Here is a 16,173-nt window from a genome sequence, read left to right on the forward strand (position 1 = left end):
ACTTAGACTTAGTATCCATGGCATTCCAAGGAAGTGGAGAGGTGAAACCATCTTTGGAGTTTCTCTTGTAGAATTATTCTAGTTGCTCTTGCTGAAGCTGTGCTAATGCAGGGGTACGCAGGCTGGAGGTGCACTGGTACCCCATGAAAAGCACCATGCTAGGCTGTTTCCTATGTGATCTGTGCTCAAGGCCATCTCCAAAAGTATTTTGCGCAGGACCTAGGGGACTCAGTGTGTGTTGTTTTGGTTGCACTATAAAGGGGAGATTTTCAAAGGCACAAATGGGAGTTAAGCACCTAATTCACACGGACTTTCAAAGGAAGTCAGCACCCTCCTCCATTTAACTGCCCTTCATGCCTTTTAAAACATACCCCTATATCTACAGCACTATCTCAGATCATCCTCTCCCAGTGTGAAAGCCTACTGATAATTATTTATGATTCTCTTGAGTAGAAATGCATAACACTGTCACAAAGGAAAGGGAACATATGTAATCAGGTTTCAGAGTAGCAGCCGTGTTAGTCTGCATTCGCAAAAAGAAAAGGAGTACTTGTGGCACCTTAGAGACTAACAAATTAATAAGAGCATAAGCTTTCGTGAGCTACAGCTCACTTCATCGGATGCATTTGGTGGAAAAAGCAGAGGAGAGATTTATATACACACACACACAGAGAACATGAAACAATGGGTTTATCATACACACTGTAAGGAGAGTGATCACTTAAGATAAGCCATCACCAGCAGCAGGGGGGGAAAGGAGGAAAACCTTTCATGGTGACAAGCAAGGTAGGCTAATTCCAGCAGTTAACAAGAATATCAGAGGAACAGTGGGGGGGGAGAGGGAGAAATACCATGGGGAAATAGTTTTACTTTGTGTAATGACTCATCCATTCCCAGTCTCTATTCAAGCCTAAGTTAATTGTATCCAGTTTGCAAATTAATTCCAATTCAGCAGTCTCTCGTTGGAGTCTGTTTTTGAAGCTTTTTTGTTGAAGGATAGCCACTCTTAGGTCTGTGATCGAGTGACCAGAGAGATTGAAGTGTTCTCCAACTGGTTTTTGAATGTTATAATTCTTGACGTCTGATTTGTGTCCATTCATTCTTTTACGTAGAGACTGTCCAGTTTGGCCAATGTACATGGCAGAGGGGCATTGCTGGCACATGATGGCATATATCACATTGGTAGATGCGCAGGTGAACGAGCCTCTGATAGTGTGGCTGATGTGATTAGGCCCTATGATGGTATCCCCTGAATAGATATGTGGACAGAGTTGGCAACGGGCTTTGTTGCAAGGATAGGTTCCTGGGTTAGTGGTTCTGTTGTGTGGTGTGTGGTTGCTGGTGAGTATTTGCTTCAGATTGGGGGGCTGTCTGTAAGCAAGGACTGGTCTGTCTCCCAAGATCTGTGAGAGTGATGGGTCGTCCTTCAGGATAGGTTGTAGATCCTTGATGATGCGTTGGAGAGGTTTTAGTTGGGGCTGAAGGTGATGGCTAGTGGCGTTCTGTTCTTTTCTTTGTTGGGCCTGTCCTGTAGTAGGTGACTTCTGGGTACTCTTCTGGCTCTGTCAATCTGTTTCTTCACTTCAGCAGGTGGGTAGTGTAGTTGTAGGAATGCATGATAGAGATCTTGTAGGTGTTTGTCTCTATCTGAGAGGTTGGAGCAAATGCGGTTATATCGTAGCGCTTGTCTGTAGACAATGGATCGAGAGGTATGATCTGGGTGAAAGCTAGAGGCATGTAGGTAGGAATAGCGGTCAGTAGGTTTCCGATATAGGGTGGTGTTTATGTGACCATCGCTTATTAGCACCGTAGGGTCCAGGAAGTGGATCTCTTGTGTGGACTGATCCAGGCTGAGGTTGATGGTGGGATGGAAATTGTTGAAATCATGGTGGAATTCCTCAAGAGCTTCTTTTCCATGGGTCCAGATGATGAAGATGTCATCAATGTAGCGCAAATAGAGTAGGGGCATTAGGGGACGAGAGCTGAGGAAGCGTTGTTCTAAGTCAGCCATAAAAATGTTGGCATACTGTGGGGCCATGCGGGTACCCATCGCAGTGCCGCTGATTTGAAGGTATACATTGTTCACCTGCGCATCTACCAATGTGATATATGCCATCATGTGCCAGCAATGCCCCTCTGCCATGTACATTGGCCAAACTGGACAGTCTCTACGTAAAAGAATGAATGGACACAAATCAGACCTCAAGAATTATAACATTCAAAAACCAGTTGGAGAACACTTCAATCTCTCTGGTCACTCGATCACAGACCTAAGAGTGGCTATACTTCAACAAAAAAGCTTCAAAAACAGACTCCAACGAGAGACTGCTGAATTGGAATTAATTTGCAAACTGGATACAATTAACTTAGGCTTGAATAGAGACTGGGAATGGATGAGTCATTACACAAAGTAAAACTATTTCCCCATGGTATTTCTCCCTCCCACCCCCACCCCCCACCCCCACTGTTCCTCTGATATTCTTGTTAACTGCTGGAATTAGCCTACCTTGCTTGTCACCATGAAAGGTTTTCCTCCTTTCCCCCCCTGCTGCTGGTGATGGCTTATCTTAAGTGATCACTCTCACACATAGAATCATAGAATCATAGAATATCAGGGTTGGAAGGGACCTCAGGAGGTCATCTAGTCCAACCCCCTGCTCAAAGCAGGACCAATCCCCAATTTTTGCCCCAGATCCCTAAATGGCCCCCTCAAGGATTGAACTCACAACCCTGGGTTTAGCAAGCCATTGCTCAAACCACTGATGTGTATGATAAACCCATTGTTTCATGTTCTCTGTGTGTGTGTATATAAATCTCTCCTCTGCTTTTTCCACCAAATGCATCCGATGAAGTGAGCTGTAGCTCACGAAAGCTTATGCTCTAATAAATTTGTTAGTCTCTAAGGTGCCACGGGTACTCCTTTTCTTTTTATGTAATCAGGCTAATTTTTATGTGTCTATTTTTTTAACTAAAAAGAACTTTGATGGTATTTCATTAACTCAGTTGGCAGGGTATCTTGCAGCCTGTCTTGGAGGAGAATGGCACTTATTGCGCATAACGATACAGAAGACAGAAAGCTGGAGGAGGAGAGCTGGCTTGCAGGGATTGGGAACAGGACACATAGCATTTTACCTTTCAGCCACTAGCTCATATGCAGAGGAGGCTGATCATGAGCATACTTTATTTAACCTCTGTCAGCTGTACCCTGGCATACGTGGAATGAGTAAACTTCAGTCTCATTTCAAACCTAACTATTACAGAAGGCACTAGGATGACAATATCTTCCACCTCACTGCTATTGTGTCAGTATAGCCAGGGAAAAGATGTGGTCTCTGAGGCCAGTAGGTTCGAGGCCATGTAGGGCTTTTTACAGAGCAAAACCAGCACCTTGAATTCTACCCAGAAAACAACAGACAGCCCAAGCAGATCAGAGAGTAATGGTGAAATATTCTCCTGGCAAGAGATATTGCTTAACAAGCCAGCTATCGAATTCTGCACCAGTTTCACTTTCTGGATAGATTTAAGGAGTAGCCACATATAGAGTGCAAGTCAGTGAACTAACCTCAAGATGATAAAGGCATGGGTTGCGGTAGCCAGGTCTGCAAGTCCCCAAAGGAAACTGCAACCTCTTGGCCACAGATCAATGAAGAAAAGCTGTTCTGGTCATTTGTTGTTGCCTATTGGTATAGTAGCAGCTGACAATCTAACTAGATCCCTGGATTGTGAACTCAAACAATATGTGGGGACAGATGCTTTATCAGAGGGTCAGATATTTTCCTCACTATTTCTTGTCACTTCCTCCAAGCAGCATCACATGGGTCTCATCTGGATGGGCCCACAGCCAGCTAGTCAACAGCACAATCACGTTACCCCTTTGATTCATGCTTCAACAAAATTCCCAGCCAGCACTAACTGTGCCAGAATTCGTCCTGCAGTGTCATGCAGCCAGGAGCATCAGACTTCATCAAATCATGAACGCTGGGAACTTGAATGACCACAAAGCTTGCATTTATTAGTATGATCCAAGATATAGTTATAGGCCAAACCAATGAAATTTAGACTATACATCTTGATTCGTGTTTATGCCTTACATAATATTTCTTCTCATCCTGTAACCATTTATCCGATACAATGGCAATGGCAGGACACAAGACCTTGCAAGTAGTCCCCTGCCCTATGCCTCCACCTTTCCAAGATATGGGGGCATTTTTTTACCCTCTCAGCCACTCTAATCAGCACTTTTATTAGAAGTCTCAGTAGAGGAACCAAGCAGCGAATGGGCTTGGAGAATGAACTAATGAAAAGATTTACAGCAGGGGCCATTTCTGAAAAACCTCTCCAAGACAAAAAATTATTACAAAATCTAAACAACTTTGGGTCAATGTGTCCCAGTTGCGAGTTGTTCATGTTCGTTTCTCGTATGATATTGTATTGTTTGCATTATTATCACCAGATGTAATCTGAACATTATTCTTTGAAGTCATGAGTGAAACATCTGATGTTCCAATAATCTTGGGGAACAGCAGGCATAAAATATAAATTACGTTAAAATGCCAAAACTCACTCCTCAATTATTTTGACAAATGTCGTAAATACGGAAAATAAGAAGCCCTTTAGGAAAATAAATATTGCCTGTTATTTTTCTCTTTATTTGTGCATTTACTATAGTAAGATGTTGTCGAAATATAAATACAAATATATTCACTCTCTTGCAGCCTGGTTTGGTTTAAATTAAATCCTACAAAATTCATTGTTTCCTGGAATAAGGAATGTCCTGGGACATTTTCTTGAGTGGACAAATAAATACTGTATTGCAATTCAAAAAGCAAGTAGATGATGTAATTTACAGTACAAGTTGGAAACGTAGAAAAATGAAAAGGGATTTTCAGCAGTTGTAGTTTAACATCAACAGTACAGTAAAAATGTCAAATATAGCATAATCTTATGAAAATAACCTTTACCATTTGATCAGTGAGAACAATAACAAAGTGATGACTGTGGGGAAAAGAAGTTAATTAAAAAAAAAGTGTGCACAGCTCAGTTGAGAAGCAAAGTATCCCCTGTGAATGACACAATAGAGAAAAGTTATCTAACATCAAAGCCAAATAACAGTCACCATAATTTAATTGACAGTTTACTGTTCTACTTAATCCCTCAGCCCTTTTTCATTAAGATCCTGACTCAACAGAAGACAGTCATTTCTGATATTGCCTATGAACTAATAAAATTTGTTATCAGCGATTTTACAACTTCCTGTGTTTAGGAACAAAGTGCCCTGAAAAATAAATGCTTCATTAGTTGTTCATATTTCTCTTAACTGTGCTGCCACATATTGTACTTAGTCAGCAAAACTAAAATAATTCAATCCAGTAATGTTTACTGTATAAGAACAACAAAAATAATGTTAGCAGTGCAGTAGGTAGTGTTTCCATTTTTCTTCAAGGAAGAACAATCAAGGCTGTTAGACCCAAAACAGAACCTGTCCTAACAGTAAGGCTAGGGAAAATAAATCTACCAGGTCCTCCAAAATGAGGGAATATGAAATCCCACCTTACTTGCTGGGTGCCTTGCCAACAATAAGGGGAATAAGTACAAGGGTTAAAAAAAAAAACAAGGGTGATGTCATGGTAGATGTCTACCACCTAACAAGAAGAAGAGATGGATACGGCTTTTTTAAACAACTAGCAAAATCATCCAAAACACAGCACTTGGTGATGAGGTGGGAATTCAACTATTGAGACATCTGTCAAGGAAATAACACAGCAGGGCACAGATTATCCAACAAGTTCTTGGAATGCATTGGAGACAACTTTTTATTACATAGATGGAGAAAGTGACTAGAGGAATGGCTAGTCTAGATTTGATTCTGAAAAACAGGGAGGAACTGGTTGAGAGTTTGATGGTGGAAGACTGCTCTGGTGAAAGAGCTGATGAAGCGATAAGAGTTCATGATTCTAAGGAAACGTAGGAGGGAAAACAGCAGAATAAAGACAATGGACTTTAAGAAGACAGACTTTAGAGAACTGGTAGGTAAGATCCCATGGGAAGCAAGTCTAAGGGAAGAAAGAGTTCAAGAAAGTTGGCAGTTTTTTTAAAGAGACATTGTTACAGGCACAAAAGCAAACTACACCAATGCATAGGAAAAATAGGAAGTACGGTAAGAGACCACCCTGGCCTAACTAGGAGATCTTTAACATCCTGAAACTCAAAAAAGAGAGTCATACAAAGAGTCAAGTTACAAAGTTTGAATAGAAAAAACATAAGCATGTAGGGACAAAATTAGAAAGGTCAAAAGACAAAAGACAAAAAACAAACAAGATTAAATTAGCTAGGGACATAAAAGGTAACAAGAAAATATTTTACAAAAACCTGAAAAGCAAGAGGAAGATCAAGGACAGGGTAGACCCATTACTCAATGTAAAGGGAAAGAAAACATAGCAATGGCCAAAGTGTTATTGCCTGTTTTGTTTTAGTTTTCACCAAAAAAAGTTAGCAGTGATTGGACAACTAATAAAGTGATCATCAGTGTAAATGGGTAGGATCTGGCGCTAATATAGGAAAAGAACAAGTTAAGAAATACTTAGACAAGTCAGCAGGGCTTGATAAAATACATCCTAGAATACTTAAGGAACTGAGTTCTCAAGGAGGATGGGAGAGATTTCAGAGGACTGGAAAAGGGCAAATATAGTAGCTATTTATAAAAAGGTGAATAAGGACAACTCAGGGAATTATAGGCAAGTCAGCTTAACTTCAGTACCTGGAAAGATAATGGAACAAATAATCAAACAATCAATTTGGAAGCATCTAGAAGAAAATAAGGTAAGTAACAATCAACATGGATTTGTCAAGACCAAATCATGTTAAACCAACCAAACAGCCTTCTTTGACAGGGTAACAAGCCTTAAGGGAAGGGGGGAAGCTGTAGATGTGATAGATATAAACTTTAGGAAGGCTTTTGATTCTGTCTCACGTGACCCTCTCATAAAAAAAAACTAGAGAAATATAGCCTGCTATAAGGTGGATGCAGAACTGGTTGGAAAAGCGTAATCAGAGTGTAGTTATCACAATCAAGCTGGAAGGCCCTATGGAGTGAGGTCCTGCCGGGATCTGTCCTAGGTTCAGTTCTGTTCAATATCTTCATCAATGATTTAGATAAAGAGCATAAAGAGTGCACTTATAATGTCTGTGAATGATACCAAGCTGAGAGGGGTTGCAAACACTTTGGGAAACAGAATTAGAATTCAAAATGATCTTGGCAAACAGGAGAAATGGTCTGAAATATATAGAATGAAATTCAATAGGAACAAATGCAAAGTACTACACTTAGGAAGAAACAATCAATTGAATAAATACAAAATGGGAAATAACTGCCTGTGAAAGAGTACTGCAGAAAAGGATCTGAGGGTCATAGTGGACCTCAAATGAAGTAATGAGTCAACAATGTAACACTGTTGCAAAAAAAGTGCACGTCATTCTAGGATGTATTAGCAGGAGTTCAGTAAGCAAGACATGAGTAGTAATTCTTCTACTCTACTCAGCATGGATAAGTATTGTGTCCAATTCTAGGCACCACACTTAGAGAAAAATGTGGACAAATTGGGAGAAAATCCAGAAGAGAGAAACAAAAATGATTAAAGGTCTGGAAAACATGACCAAAAAGGAAAGATTGAAAAAAATGGGTTTGTTTAGTCTGGAAAAGAGAAAACTGAGAGGGGACACGATAACAGTCTTCAAGTATGTAAAGGTTGTTACAAAGAGGAGGGTGATAAATTGTTCTCCTTAACTACTGAGGACAGGACAAGTAGTAATGGGCTTAAATTGTAACAAAGGAAATTTAGCTTAGCCATTAGGAAAAGCATCCTAACTGTAAGATAGTTAAGCTGCAAAAAAATTACCTAGGGAGGTTGTGGAATCTCCATCACTGAATCATAGAAAATTAGGGTTAGAAGAGACCTTAGGAGGTCATCTAATCTAACCCCCTGCTCAAAGCAGGACCAACCCCAACTAAATCATCCCAGCCAGGGCTTTGTCAAATCGGGCCTTAAAAACCTCTAAGGATGGAAGTTCCACCACCTCCCTAGGTAACCCATTCCAGTGCTTCACCACCCTCCTAATGAAATAGTTTTTTTTCTAATATCCAACCTAGACCTCCCCCACTGCAACTTGAGACCATTGCTTCTTGTTCCGTCATCTGCCACCACTGAGAACAGCCTAGCTCCAGCCTCTTTGGAACCCCCCTTCAGGTAGCTGAAGGCTGCTATCAAATCCCCCACCCCCTTCACTTCTGCAGACTAAATAAGCCCAGTTCCGTCAACCTCTTCTTGGAAGTCATGTGCCCCAACCCCCTCACCATTTTCGTTGCCCTCTGCTGGACTCTCCAATTTGTCCACATCCTTTCTGTAGTGGGGGGGGGCCCAAAACTGGATGCAATACTGCAGATCTGACCTAGCCAGTGCCGAATAGAGGAGAATAATCACTTCCCTCCATCTGCTGGCAATGGTCCTATTAATGCAGCCCAATATGCCATTAGCCTTCTTGGCAACAAGGGCACACTGTTGACACATATCCAGCTTCTCATCCACTGTAATCCCCAGGTCCTTTTCTGCAGAACTGCTGTTTAGCCAGTCGGTCCCCAGCCTATAGCCATGCATGGGATTCTTCCTTCCCAAGTGCAGTACTCTGCACTTGTCCTTGTTGAACCTCATCAGATTTCTTTTGGCCCAGTCCTCCAATTTGTCTAGGTCACTCTGGACCCTATCCCTACCCTCCAGCATATCTACTTCTTCCCCCCCCCCCAGCTTAGTGTCATCCACAAATTTGCTGAGGGTGCAATCCATCCCATCATCCAAATCATTAATGAAGATGTTGAATAAAACTGGCCCCAGAACCAACTTTTGGGGCACTCGCCTTGATACCGGCTGCCAACTAGACATCGAGCTGTTGATCACTACTCATTAAGCCTGACCATCTAGCCAGCTTTCTATCTACCTTATAGTCCGTTCATCCAATCCATACTACTTTAACTTGCTGGCAAGAATACTGTGGGAGACCAAACCAAGAGCTTTGCTAAAGTCAAGGTGTATCACACATCCACCACTTTCCCCATATCCACAGAACCAGTTATCTCATCATAGAAGACAATCAGGTTGGTCTGGCATGACTTGCCCTTGGTGAATCCATGTTGATTGTTCCTGATCATCTTTCTCTCTTCCAAGTGCTTCAAAATGGATTCTTTAAAGACCTGCTCCATGATTTTTCTATGGACTGAGGTGAGGCTGACCGATCAGTAGTTTCCCAGATTCTCCTTCTTCCCTTTTTTAAAGATGGGCAATATATTTGCCTTTTTCCAATCGTCTGGACTTCCCCTCATTGCCATGAGTTTTCAAAGATAATGACCAATGGCTCTGCAATCACATCAGCCAACTCCCTCAGCACCTTTGGATGCATTAGATTTGGACCCATGGACTTGTGCATGTCCAGCTTTTCTAAATAGTCCTTAACCTGTTCTTTCACCACTGAGGGCTGCTCACCTCCTCCCCATACTGTGCTGCCTAGTGCAGCAGTCTGGGAGCTGACCTTGTCTGTAAAGATCAAGGCAAAAAAAAAAAAGCATTGAGTACTTTATGTAATACATAGTCCTGTCCCAGGGGACTCGATTAGACAATCTATTAAGGTCCCTTCCAGTTGTACATTTCTACAATTTCTATTATTTTCCAGTTTTATGCTTAAACTGGAATGATGGAATCAGGCCCAGTATTTCTTTATAGTTATGGGCACTGTCATGACTTTGGGGTTCCTGTGCCCTGGGCTCAGGTAACTGCTGCCACCCCCAAGCTTTGCACTTGGAAATTTTACCTCCTTTCACCCTTTTCTCTGCTCCCTTATTCCAAGGGCTCTGCCCCAGGAGTGATGAAAAATATCAGTGCTTTTCAAAGGCCACTGCAGGAAAGCCCACTCACCACAGCTTCTCTCCCGATTTCGTTAGCGAACTCTTATGTGAATACTTAAAAGGAATGAACGCATTTAGAGTCCTCTCCCGCCGCCTTCCGCCAGGTCCCCACCCCCTCCACCAGCCAGCCTCACCTGTCCTTCGCGACGGTCCCAACTGCTGAAATTTGAATGAATATTCCAGGGCAGCTCCTGGCAACCAAAAGGGCCTTTAGAATGTACGCAGATGTTACATCACTAAATCACGTCCAAACACAGGCTTTACGCCCCTGACAGCCCCATCCATAAAATAACATTTACTGACCCCATTACCGAACATTCACCACAGACACAAGCATAGTCGTCATGCCATTCCTCAGCATACTAACCCTGTTTTCTTGGGAGCCAGCGAGATATGACAACATATAATGCAGTATCCCCTCGGATTCCCAGCTAAGACTTCATAACAACCAAAGAAGAGATACTCTCCCCACCCACTTTCCAATGCAGCTAAGAATGGTTCCTGGGACCCTACTAGTGCTATGTGAATACTTGCATAGGATGAACTACCCCACTGATTGAATCCTAGACCTACTGAAGTGGGGTCAGGATTTTACCCCCTCTATAAAGAGACAAATGGCATGTCTTAAAACACATTAGTTCAGCCTTAGCATAGATCACAGATAGGCTTGAAGTGGTCACAAGGCCTTTGGCTTTGCACTGGAGTGAATTTCAAGCATGGCTATAATCAACAATGCTGTTTATTTATGTACCTCACTGTTATGTCTCAGTGCCTTGAGTCAAGAGGCTCCCCAGTAACTTGGGACTTGACACAGAAGACTCCTGATGTCTAGGAGAGAGAGCAGGACACATCAGTGGTGGGGAGGGGGGCGCAGAATGGAGAAATGGTATGATGCATTATGAACTGAAATGTTTAGGGGCTAGGCATTTAGCTTTTATGAATTCCAGAATGACACAGGACTCAAAGATTTTGATCTGGGCTATATAGCAGGTCCTCAGGACTTTGTTTTAATGAAGCCATCATTGTGGCCCCTGTCCTTGCAAGCCTTCCTCGTTGTACAACTTCCACCAACTTCAGTTAGGATTCAGTACATGAAGGGCTCCTGAAAGCAGGTTCTAAAAATGGATGCAAGGAATCACATTCACAGGCCAGAAAGCAGATGCCTCTGGGAATGGTTCTGCTCAGCTACCAATGTGCCTGAAGGGGGATTATGCAAGAAATAAACTGTCACTTTAAAAATATGTAAACTGATAAAACAGGCCTGGCTTTGATGCTCTCACTGCAAGATCCATTTCAGCTGAATCAGGAACATTCAGGCAGTGCTGTTCTTTCATTGCAGGGTCTGCAGAAATACTTTTGCCTATTATTCTAGGGAGCACAAAATTAGTGAAGCTCACATTTTGCATCTACAGAGCACAATGTAACATCTCTGAAACCACTCAGAGATTCCCCAGTGGGATAGATGGTTCCTTTAATAGCATGTAGGATATATGTGCAAGTTATGTTTGCCACTAGAATTGTTTTATGTGGAGATCCAGATTGGGACGTGCTCAGGATATGATATCCATCAAATACAGATTCCCACCAAAGGACTAGGAACAGTAGCCTAGTTTAAGGTATGAAAGAAAGGAGAGTAAAACTTAGTGATGTAAAATGTTATCATCAAACCTTCTACCATAACAGCTCTAGTCTGTCAGTATTAAGTATCGAATAAAGTTTGTAATGCTGACATTTTTACTTGGGACAAAATAACTGCACACTTTCTAGTGGCCTGTAAGACACATTTAGTGAAGGGTATTTCAGCTAAGCAAGGGGGGAATTGGATTTTGTTTTGTTTTTTGCCAAATTTAGCACCAATTGAAAAACTGTGCTTTCTAGACTTTGAACAGAACTTGTCACTTTTGAGATTCCACTTGACACAGGTTTTGCTTGCAAGTTCCTGGCTACTCCTTATATTTAAAATGTTATTTCATTAATAATCCCAGATGCGGTGAAAACACAAATCTTTACAGTTTGCATGCATAGCTTTCCATTGGGTTAAAAATTCACAGCCGTGTTTGTATTTATAAAATTTCCTTTTAGAAGCAATGGCCAAACCGCCAAAAAAAAGTTTGTGAAACTCAATATTTGGGTGCAGGGGATGCACGTGTGCAAACGACAGAGAGCGTAAGGATTAGCTGTATGAAACCTAACATCCATCATTAATTTGAAAACCAGTGAATGATTCAGGCTGGTATGTGTCAATGTTTCATTGAGGTTTGTAATCAGAAAAAAATCCTTCCCTTATCACTTGAGGACAGTAACAACAATATTACAGAATTACTATGGTTCCCACCATTATACATCCACAATCACTATTCCACAGCAGAACGGGATCCATCCTTTCATCATTTTCATCTCATGGAGCTAAATGGAAAAGGATGAACAAGCACCCTGGGGCCTTATCTACACTGGGGAATTTGGGACATGCTAAAACACAGCCTTATGGAGTCATGTTGACAGACGCGATGCTAAAATGTGACTTGTCACTCAGAGCATCTCTTCCAAGCAAAGAAAAGGCCGCAGCAGTAAGTCTCCAAGTCTGGGTCAACCGACTCAGGCTCACGGCGCTTACGCTGTGGGGCTAAAAATAGCGGTGTAGATGTTTGGGCTTGGGCTGGACCCAGGTGTTTGGGTCGGGTTGATCCAGGCTCTGAGGAACACTCCCATGGATTTTTGTTTGTTTTTGCTGTGTAGACATATCAACAGTGCAGACAAGGACATACAGGGTTTAACATCCTACTGGTTAACACAATGTAATTTCCTATAGTGGAGAAGGCAAAGGAAGGGAGAGTGTTGTAGGTTAATGAAAACCATGGTGCAGATCCTGGCAAGAAACTTCACTTGCATTATACTGGGCCTCCTTCCCGTCTACTTGTTTAATTTTGTCTCTTTCTTTCACTCCTCCTCCTCCATTTCATGCTATCCCTTCTCTCTCTGTGTGCTCCTTCCCCTGTACCGGAGCTAATTCTTGGGTCTGATCCTCCCTCCCTTGTATACTGGCACAGAGTAACTGCATTGAAGTTGATGGAGCTTTGTTGGTTGAAGGCCAATGTAATTGGAGGAGTTCTGGATCCTCCTTATTATGTTCTTGCCATGCCCCAGCAGTAGCCAAGGTTCAGTGAAACTGTCTCAAATCAAGAGCCAGGCAGGAAAGAGATTTTCTGTTTGCCAGGAAATTCTGTTCCAAAATACAACACAACACATTTTGAAATTTCTCAAGAAATGGAATTCTGAAAAAAAAATCATTTGGGCATCAATCAAGATATTTTATTTTGATTAAATCAAACCATATTGTTCCAGTTTTGACCTGTTTGTATTTGTTTATATACAAAAACAATTAATTGCCTTTTGAAAAATTGCTTCAAAGAATGAAACATTCCATTCCAAAAATATTGAAATGGGACATATGCAATGATTGAAACCCCTTTTTCATTTTTTTCATAAATCAAACTTCATCAAAGTGTTTCAATTTTGACACAAATGGCATTTGCCACTGAAAAGCTCTGTCAGTAAAACATTTCCCGCTAGCTACGCAAATCCCAATCTCTGAAGCCTTTCGGGCTGCTATATATTGGCTGGGCTACCTTTCAGCGAATTTTTCAACCACTCTCTATTGCTATCACTCACCTACGCAGAGCAGCTCAGCATAGTCCTGGCAACAACTCAGGAATCGGAGATGTAGAGGGAACAAAGGCAGGAAACTTTCAACCTATCTCCTGCTCCAGCAGAACACTCGGGTTTCAGAGCTTTCCTTCCTTTGTTGAGGGCATCCTTCCTTCCCTCTCCTTTGGATTACCCTTTCTCATCTCTGCATCTTTCTTTTCTTTCTTCTTTGACAGTTTTGTGTTGCCCTTCTGTGAGGTCCCTTTGCTTGCTATTCTGTGTTTTCTATTTTCATTGCTCTTTCTTTGATCAAGTTCTTTACCATTTTCTTGTCCCCTTTTTTCTTTATGCTTTGATTTCTCCCTCCTGTTTGCAACTGATTTACCATTTTCTATTCTTTTCTTGATTGCCTTCTTTTCAATGTTAGTTTTGGTCTCTGGGTATGCTTTTGATCTTTAATTTTCTAGGCCAACAGTTACAGTTACAACCCTGACTTTCAGCTACAGCCCCATTAATGTCAAAAGATGTTGACAGGATTGCATGGGGATAAATCAGAGAAGAATATGGGCCTCTTCCTTTATTTCTCTATTCTGTTCCCCTTAGACTTTCCTGTGTTGTTTTACCTGAGTCCACTCGTCTTCATTCATTTGTTAGTTTATAATGTGAGCTTTTTAAGGGCTTATCACTTTTTCGGTTAAATGTGGCATTTTCTCCCACAGTTTGAGTCACTTCCCTCATAACCTCAGCCGTGCAGAACACAACGCCATCTACAGCCTCAGGAACAACTCTAACAACATAATCAAAAAGGCTGACAAAGGAGGTGCTGTCGTCATCATGAATAGGTCGGAACATGAAGGAGCGGCTGCTAGGCAGCTCTCTAACATCACATTCCACAGGCCATTAACCTCTGATCTCACTGAGGGTTACCAAAAGAAACTACAGCATTTGCTCAAGAAATTCCCAGAAAAAGTACAGGAACAAAACTGCACAGACACACCCCTAGAACCACGACCAGGGGTATTCTATCTGCTACCCAAAATCCATAAACCTGGAAATCCTGGACACTCCATCATCTCAGGCATTGGCAGCCTGACAGCAGGATTGTTTGGCTATGTAGACTCCCTCCTCAGGCCCTATGCTACCAATATTCCCAGCTATCTTCGAGACACCACTGACTTCCTGAGGAAACTACAATCCATCGGTGATCTTCCTGAAAACACCATCCTAGCCACTATGGATGTAGAAGCCCTCTACACCAACATTGCACACAAAGATGGACTACGATCCATCAGGAACAGTATCCCTGATAATGTCATGGCAAACCTAGTGGCTGAACTTTGTGACTTTGTCCTCACCCACAACTATTTCACATTTGGGGACAATGTATACCTTCAAATCAGCGGCACTGTGATGGGTACCCACATGGCCCACAGTATGCCAACATTTTTTATAGCTGACTTAGAACGCTTCCTCAGCTCTCATCCCCTAATGCCCCTACTCTACTTATGCTACATTGATGACATCTTCATCATCTGGACCCATGGAAAAGAAGCCCTTGAGGAATTCCACCATGATTTCAACAATTTCCATCCCACCATCAACCTCAGCCTGGACCAGTCCACACAAGAGATCCACTTCCTGGACACTACAGTGCTAATAAGCGATGGTCACATAAACACCACTCTATATCGGAAACCTACTGACCGCTATGCTTACCTACATGCCTCCAGCTTTCATCCAGACCACACCACACGATCCATTGTCTACAGCCAAGCTTTAAGATACAACCGCATTTGCTCCAATCCCTCAGACAGAGACAAACACCTACAAGATCTCTATTGAGCGTTCTTAAAACTACAACATGCACCTGCTCAAGTGAAGAAACAGATTGACAGAGCCAGAAGAATACCCAGAAGTCACCTACTCCAGGACAGGCCCAACAAAAAAAATAACAGAATGCCTCTAGCCATCACCTTCAGCCCCCAACTTAAACCTCTCCAGTGCAGCATCAAGGATCTACAATCTATCCTGAAGGACGATCCCTCACTCTCACAAATCTTTGGAGACAGGCCAGTCACCAGCAACCACACACCACACAATAAAAACAATAACCCAGGAACCTATCCTTGCAACAAAGCCGGTTGCCAACTCTGTCTACATATCTATTCAAGGGACACCATCATACAACCTATTCACATCAGCCATACCATAATAGGCTCGTTCACCTGCACATCTACCAATGTGATATATGCCATCATGTGCCAACAATGCCCCTCTGTCATATACAGTGGCCAAACCGGACAATCTCTGTGCAAAAGAATAAATGGACACAAATCAGACATCAAGAATTATAACATTCAAAAACCAGTTGGAGAACACTTCAACCTCCCTGGTCACTCAATTTCAGACCTAAAAGTCGCAATTCTCAAAAAAACCCCTGCAAAAACAGACTCCAACGCTAAAATGCAGATTTGGAATTAATTTGCAAACTGGACACCATTAAATTAGGCTTGAAAAAAGACTGGAAGTGGATGTGTCATTACACAAAGTAAAAACTATTTCCCCATGCTAATTTTTTC

The sequence above is a fragment of the Dermochelys coriacea genome, chromosome 7, assembly GCF_009764565.3.
Source record: "Dermochelys coriacea isolate rDerCor1 chromosome 7, rDerCor1.pri.v4, whole genome shotgun sequence".
Lineage (NCBI taxonomy): Eukaryota > Metazoa > Chordata > Testudines > Dermochelyidae > Dermochelys > Dermochelys coriacea.